Consider the following 7878-nt stretch of genomic DNA (forward strand, 5'->3'; position numbering starts at 1 on the left):
CTATGTCTGCTCCCCTTGATGCCCAGAGTCTGGCCTCGCTCCCCTCTCATATTCCATGGCCCAGCCCTGCTCCCCTCTTTGCCCTGCAGGGCCAGGCCCCGCACCCCTCCTTAAAATCCTAAGCTAGGTCCCCCTACTCTCCTCGCCCTCCAGGGTCAGGCCCCACTCCCCTCAGGCACGGCCATCACTGCCCTCCAGGGCATGGGCCCCACCCCCCTCCTCATCCTCCAGGGCATGGGTCCCATTCCCTCCTCACCCTCCTTGCCTTGGAGGGGGCAGGGCCAGGCCCTGGAGGGCGAGGAGGGTTCAGGCCCCAGGTCCTAGAGGGTGAGGATGGGAGTAGGGCCTGGCCCTGGATGGCGAGGAGGGGATCACGGTGAGGCCCTGGAGGGCAGTGAGGGAGCAGGGTAGGGCCATGGAGGGCAAGGAGGGGAATTTGGCCTGGCACATGAGGGCAAGGAGAAGAGGGGGGCCTGGCTCAGGATGGTGAGGAGGGGAGCTGGGCCTGGTCCATGAGGGTGATTAGGGGAGGGGGGCCGGTCCTGGAGGACAAGGAGAGGGCAGGGCCTGGCCCTAGAGGGCGGTGAGGGGATCAGGTCCCAGGCCCTGGAGGAGGAGGGGGGAGTAGGGCCTGGCCCTGGAGGGTGAGGAGGGGAGTGGGGCGTGGCCCAGGTGGACAGCAAGGGGAGCACAGCCCAGGCCCTGGTGGGCAAGGAAGTGAGCAGGGTAAGCCCCTGGAGCTCGGCGAGGGGAGCAGGGCAGGGCCATGGAAGGCATAGAGGGAAGCAGGGTCCCGCCCTGGAGGGCAACAAGGGGAGCGGGGTCCAGCCCTGGAGGAAAGGAGGGGAGCAGGGCCCAGACCCTGGAGGGTGAGGAGGGGAACTGGGCCTTGCTCTGGAGGGCAACAACGGGGATCATAGCCAAGGCCCTGGGGGGTGAGGTGGGGAGCAGTGCCTGGTCCTGGAAGGCTAGGAGGGGAGTGGTATCCAGCACTGGAGGATGGTGAGGGGAATGGAGCCAGGCCCTGGAAGGCAGTGAGGGGATTGGGGCCCAGGCGATGAAGGGCATGGAGGTGAGCAGGTCTAGGCAGGAGAGAGGGGTGCGGCCATGGAGGGCAAGGAGGGGAGCCAGGCCAGGCCCTGAAATGCAGTAGGGGGGCGGGTTCAGGCCCTGAAGGGCAAAGAGGGGAGTGTGGTCAGGCCTTGGGGGGCAGCGAGTGGAGTAGGGCAGGGCCATGGAGGGTGAGAAGGGAATGAGGCCCAGGCCCTGGAGGGCAAGGGGAACATGACCCATACCCTGGAGGCCAGTGATGGCCATTCCTGAGGGCAGTGGGTCCTGACCCTGGAGGGCGAGGAGAGTAGGGGGGCCTAGCCCAGGATTTTAAGGAGGGGTGCAGGGTCTGGCCCTGGAGGGTGAAGAGGAGAGCAGGGCTGGGCCCTGGAGCATAAGTAGGGGAGCCAGGTCTGACTCTTGTGGGCATTAAGGTGCGTGGGCCCAGGCCCTGGAGGGTGAGGAGGGGAGCAGGGCCTGGCCCTGGAGGCCTAGGAGGGGAGCAGGGCCTGACCCTGGTGGGCAGCAAGAGCAGCTGGGCCTGGCCCTGGAGGGTGGCAGTAGGTGTGGGGACTGGCCATGGAGGGCGAGGAGAGGAGCGGGACCAATGCCCTGGAGGGCAGTGATGTTCCTGAGGTGAGTGGGGCCCGGCCCTGGACTGTGAGGAGGGGAGCATAGCCCAGCCCTGAAGGGCGAGGAGGGGAGCTAGATACAGGCTGTTGAGGGCGAGGAGGGGAGTGAGGCCTGGTCCTGGAGGGCATAGAAGGGAGCTGGGGTCAGGCCCTGGAGGGTGATGAGGGGAGTGTGGCCCTGCCCTTTAGTGTGAGAGGGGATGGGGGCCACGCCCTGGAGGGCAAGGAGGGGAAATTGCCTGAGCCATGAGGGCAAGAAGTGGAGTGGGGTCTTGCCTAGGATGGTGAGGAGGGGAGCAGTGCCTGGTCCTTGGGTGTGATTAGCGGAGGGGGCCCAGCCCTGGAGTGCAAGGAGGGGGCAGGGCCTGGCCCTGGAGGGTGGCAAGAGGATCAGGGCCCAGGCCCTGGAGGGTGAGTAGGGAACAGGGCCAGGCCATAGAGGGCATGGATGTGTCATTGCCAGGTCCTTGAGGGTGAGGAGGGGAGCAGGGTCAGGCCCTGGTTGGTGGCGAGGGGATCCGGGCCAGGCCCTGGAAGGTAAGGGAGGGGAGCGGGACCCAGGCCCTGGAGGTGAGGAGAGGAGTAGGGTCCAGTCCTGGAGGGCGAGGAGGGAACTGAGACCAGGCTCTGGAGAGCTAGGAAGGAACGGGGCCCAGGCCATGGAGGGCATGGATGTGAGAAGGGCCACATCCTGGAGAGCAAAGAGGCGAGCAGGGTCAGACCCTGGAAGGTAGTGAGGGGAGCGGGGCTCAGTCCATGGAGGGTATGTAGGTGAGCATGGCCAGGCCTTGGGGGTCAAGGAGAGGAGCGGGGTCAGGCCCTGGAAGGCAGTGAGGGGATCGGGGCTCAGTCCATGGAGGGTATGTAGGTGAGCATGGCCAGGCCTTGGGGGTCAAGGAGGGGAGCGGGGTCAGGCCCTGGTGGGCAGTAAGGGGAGTGGGGCCCAGGCCCTGAAGGTGTGGAAGGGAGCAGGGCCCAGCACTGGAGGGCTAGGAGGGGAGCAAGGCCCTTCCCTGGAAAGCAAGGAGGGTAGCAGGGTCCAGGCCCTAGAGGGCGAGGAGAGGAACAGTGCCCGGCCCTCTGGGGAAAGGAGAGGAGTGGCGTCCTGCACAGGAGAGAGGCTGGGGTGGTGTAGGGTCCTGCCCTGGAGGTTGGCAAGAGGAGCGGGTCTGCCCCTGGAGGAGAGGAGGGGAGTGGGGCCCATGCCTGGAGGGCAGTGATGGCTGTTCCTGAGGAGAGAGGGGACTGGCCCTGGAGGTGAGGAGGGCATCAGGGTCTAGGCCCTAGAGGTGAGGAGGGGAGCAGGGTCTGTTCCAGGAGGGTGAGGAGGGAACTGGGCCTAGGCTTTGGAGGGCTAGGAAGGAACAGGGCCAGGCCACGGAGGGCATGGATGTGAACAGGGCCAGGGGCTGGAACGAGGAGGGGAGTGGGTTAGGTCCTAGAGGGCTAGCAGGGCAGCGGGGTCAGTCCTTGGAGGGTGTCGAGGGGAACAGGGCCAGGCCCTGGAAGGAAGTGAGGGGATTGGGGCCCAGGCCATGGAGGGCATGGATGTGAGCAGTGCCAGGCCTTGGAGCGCGAGCAGGGGAGCAGGGCCGGCCCTGGTTGGTGGCGAGGGGATCTGGGCCAGGCCCTGGAAGGCAGGGAGGGCAGCAGGGTCAGGCCCTAGAGGGCATGGAGGGGAATGGGATCAGGCCCTGGAGGGCAGTGAGTGGATCGGGGCAGGGCCATGCAGTGCAAGGAGGGAAGCGGGGTCAGGACCTGGAGCGTGCGGAGGGAATGAGGCCCAGGCCCTGGAGTGCATGGAGGTGAGCAGTGCCAGGCCCTGGAGGGTGAGGAGGGAATGGGGCACAGGCCCTGCAGGGCAAGGAGGGGAGTGGGGCCCAGGCCCTGGAGGGCAGTGATAGCCATGCCTGAGGGGAGTGGGGCCTGACCCTGGAGGGTGAGGAGGGGAGCAGGGCTGGGCCCTGGAGCCTGAGTAGCGTAGCAAGGCCTGACCCTGATGGGCATCAAAGGGAGAGGGCCCAGGCACTGGAGGGCAAGGAAGGCAGCAGGGTCAGACCCTGGAAAGCAGTGAGGGGAGTGGGACCCATGTCCAGGAGGGAAGTGATTGTCATGACTGAGGGGAGTGGGGCCTTGCCCTAGAGGGCGTAGAGGTATGCAGGGCAAGGCCATGGAGGGCTAGGAGGGCAGCAGGGTCCAGGTCCTAGAGGGCCAGGAGGGTAGCAGGGCGTGGCCCTGGAGGGCAAGGAGGGTAGTGGGGTCCTTCACTGGAGGGAGGCGGGGGTTGCAGGGCCCAGTGGGTGGCAAGGGGAGCTGGGCCCAGCCAGCTGTGGAGTACAGAGAGTGGAGCAGGGCCTGGCCCTGGAGGGCGAGGAGGGAAGTAGGGCCCGGCCCTCTTGGGCAAGGAAGGGAGCAGGGTCCTGTAATGGACCCTGGAGGACGTGCAGGTGAGTGGGCGCTGGCCCTGGAGAGCAAGGAAGGCATCAGGGTCAGGCCTTGGAGGGCGAATAGGGGAGCAGGGTCAGGCCCTGGTTGATGGCGAGGGGATCTGGGCCAGGCCCTGGAGGGAGTGGAGGGGAGCGGGGTCAGGCCCTGGAGGGCATGGAGGGGAACTGGGTCAGGCCATGCAGGGCAGCGAGTGGAGCTGGAACGGGTCAGGACTTGGAGGGCATAGAGTTGAGCAGAGCCAGGCCCTGGAGGGCGAGGAGGGAAATGGGGCACAGGCCCTGGAGGATGAGGATGGGGGCGGGGCCCATGTCCTGGAGGGCAGTGATGGCAGTGCCTGAAGGGAGTGGGGCCTGACCCTGGAAGGCAAGGAATGGAGGGGGGCCTAGCCCAGGGTGGTAAGGAGGGCTGCAGGGCCTGGTCCTGGGGGGCGAAGAGGGGAGCAGGGCTGGGCCCTGGAGCCTGAGTAGCAGAGTGAGGCCTGACCATGGTGGGCATCAAGGGGAGCAGTCCCAGGCCCTGGAGGGTGAGGAGGGAAGCAGGGTCTGGCCCTGGTGGGGGGCAAAATGAGCAGGGCCAGGCACTGGATGACTAGGAGGGGAGCAGGGACCAGCCCTGGTGGGCTGCAAGGGGAGTGGGGCCTGGCCCTGGAGGGTGAGGTGGGGAACGGCCTATGCCCTGAAGGGCAGTGTCGCCCTTCCTGAGGTGAGTGTGGCCAAGCCCAGGAGGGCAAGGAGGGAGTCGGGCCTGGCCCTGGAGGGTGAGGAGGGGAGCAGGGACTGGCCCTTTAGGGTGAGGAGGGGAGAGGCCCTGGCTCTGGAGGGCAAGGTGGGGACCAGGGTCTTGCACTGGAGGGTGGCAGGGGGACCAGGGCCCGGCCCTTTTTGGCCGGAGTGGGGCCTGGCCCTGGAGGGCGAGGAGGGCAGTGGGGCTCAGGCCCTGGAGAGTAAGGAGGGAATGGGGCCCAGGCCCTGCAGGGCATAGAGGTGAGCAGGGTCAGGCCCTGGAGGGTGAGGAGGGAATGGGGCACAGGCCCTGGAGGGCGAGGACGGGACTAGGACCTATGCTCTAGAGGGCAGTGATGGTCGTGCCTGAGGGGAGTGGGGCCTGACCCTGGAGGGTGAGGAGGGTAGGGGGGCCTAGCCCGGATGGTAAGGAGGGGTGCTGTGCCTGGCCCTGGAGGGCAAGGAAGGCAGCAGGAAAGGCCCAGGAGGGCGAGGAGGGAAGCAGGGTCAGGCCCTGGAAGGCAGTGAGGTGAGCAGGGCCCATGTCCAGGAGGGTAGTGATGGCCAAGACTGAGGGGAATGGGGCCTTACCCTAGAGGGCATGGAGTAATGCAGGGCAGGGCTATGGAGGGTTAAGAGGGGAGCAGGGTCCAGGCCCTAGAGGGCCAGGAGGTGAGCAGGGCTTGCCCTGGAGGGCAAGGAAGGGTGCAGAGTCCTGCACTGGAGGGAGGCTGGGGGAGCAGGGCCCAGTGGGTGGCAAGGGGAGCTGGGTCCAGCCAGCTGTGGAGTGCAGAGAGTGGAGCAGGGCCTGGCCCTGGAGGTTGAGGAGGGAAGTGGGGCCTGACCCTCCTGGGCAAGGAGAGGAGTGGGGTTCTGCCCTGGAGGGCAGCAAGATGAGCGGGCCTGGCCCTGGTGGGTGAGGAGGGGAGCAGGATCTGGCCCTGGAGGGTGGCAAGGGGAGTGGGGTAGGGCCATGGAAGGCAAGGAGGGGAGCAGGGCTAAGGCCCTTGAGGGCGATGAGGAGAGCAGGGATTGGCCCTGGAGGGTGAGGAGGGGAGCCGGTCTAGGCCCTAGAGGGTGAGTTGGGGAGCAAGGCGCAGCCCTGGAGGGCAAGGAAGGGACTGGGGTCCTGCACTGTAGGGTGGTGGGGGAGCAGGGCTCTGCCCTGGAGGCAGGCAAGAGGAGCGGGCCCGGCCTTGGAGGGCAAAGGGGGGAGCAGGGCCCATGTCCTGGATGGCAGTGATGGCCATGCCTGAGGGTAACATGGCCTGGCCCTGGAGGGTGAGGAGGGCACCAGACCCTAGGCCTTGGAGGGCAAGGAGAGAAGCATGGTCCAGCCCTGGGGAACGAGGGAGGGAGCGGGGTCACGCCCTAGAGGGTGGCAAGGGGAATGGGGCCAGTCCCTGGAAGGCAGTGAGGTGAGTGGGTCCTAGTCCATGGAGGGCATGGAGGTGAGTAGGGCCAGGCCTTGGTGGGCGAATAGGGGAGCAGGGTCAGACCCTGGTTGGTGGCGAGGATTTCTGGGTGAGGCCCTGGAAGGCAGTGAGGGGAGCGGGGTCAGGCCCTGGAGAGTGTGGACGGGAGTGGGGTCAAGCCCTGATGGGCAACGAATGGAGGGGACAGCACCATGGATGGCAAGCAGGGAAGCGGGGCCAAGCCCTGGAGGGCAAGGAGGGGAGCAGAGCCCATGCCCTGGAGGGCAGTGATGGCCATGCCAGAGGGGAGTGGGGCCTGACCCTGGAGGGCGAGGAGGGGAGGGGGGCCTAGCCTAGGATGGTAGAAGGGATGCAGGGCTGGCCCTGGAGGGCGAGGAGAGGAGCAGGGCTGGGCCCTGGCGCCTGAGTAGCAGAGCGAGGCCTGACCCTGGTGGACATCATGGGGAGTGGGTCCAGGTCCTGGAGGGCGTACATGTGAGCGGGGCCTAGCCCTGGAGGGTGAGGAAGGCAGCCGGATTGGCCCTGGCGTGCAACGAGGAAAGCAGGGTCAGACACTGGAAGGCAGTGAGGGGAGCATGGCCCATGCCCAGGACGGAAGTGAGGGCCATGAGAGGGGAGTGGGGCCTTGCCCTAGAGGGCATGGAGGTATGCAGGGCAGGGCCATGGAGGGCTAGGAGGGGAGCAGGACCTGGCCCTGGTGGGTGGCAAAGGGAGCAGGGCCCAGCCAGCCATGGAGGGAGGAGAGTGGAGCAGGGCCTGGCCCTGGAGGGCAAGGAGGGAAGTGGGGCCCGGCCTTCTTGGGCAAGGAGGGGAGTGGGGTCCTGTACTTGAGGGCAATGGGGCAGCAGGGCCCTGCCCTGGAGGGCGGCAAGATGAGCGGGCCTGGCCCTGGAGGGTGAGGAGGGGAGTGGGGCCCAAGCCTTGGAGGGCAGTGATGGCCATGTCTGAAAGGGGCAGGGCCTGGCCCTGAGGGTGAGAATGGGAGCAGGGTCCAGCCTTGGAGGGCAGCATGAAGAGCGAGCCTGGACCTGGAAGGTGAAGTGGGGAGTGGGCCCATGCTCTGGAGGGCCCAATGGCCACGCCTGAGGGGAACAGGGCCTGGCCCTAGAGGGTGAGGAGGGCACAAGGCCCCAGGCCCTGGAGGGCGAGGAGGATAGGAAGGTCCGGCCCTGGAGAAAGAGGAGGGGAGTGGGGTCAGGCTTTGGAGGTGAGGAGGGGAGCAGGGCCCAGCCCTCATAAACAGGCATCGCTGCCCATCAGGACATGGACCCCACTCCCCATGTTGCCCTCTAAGGGCCAGGCCTTGCTCCTTTTGCCATCCTCCAGTGCTGGCCCCTGCTCAACCTGCCACCCTCCAGGGCCAGGCCCTGCTCCCCTCCTTGCCCTCCAGGGCGTGGGCCCGCTCACCTTGATGCCCAGCAGGGTTGCGCCTTGATCCCCTACTCACGCTTCAGGGCCCAGCCCTGCTCCCCTCTTCGCCTTCCAGGGCCAGGCCCTGCAGCCTTCCTTACCATCCTGGGCTAGGCCCCACTCCATTCCTTGCCCTTCAGGGTCAGGCCCCATTCCCCTTGGGCACTGCCATCACTGCCC

Source organism: Oryctolagus cuniculus, chromosome 19, assembly GCF_964237555.1.
Source record: "Oryctolagus cuniculus chromosome 19, mOryCun1.1, whole genome shotgun sequence".
Classification (NCBI taxonomy): domain Eukaryota; kingdom Metazoa; phylum Chordata; class Mammalia; order Lagomorpha; family Leporidae; genus Oryctolagus; species Oryctolagus cuniculus.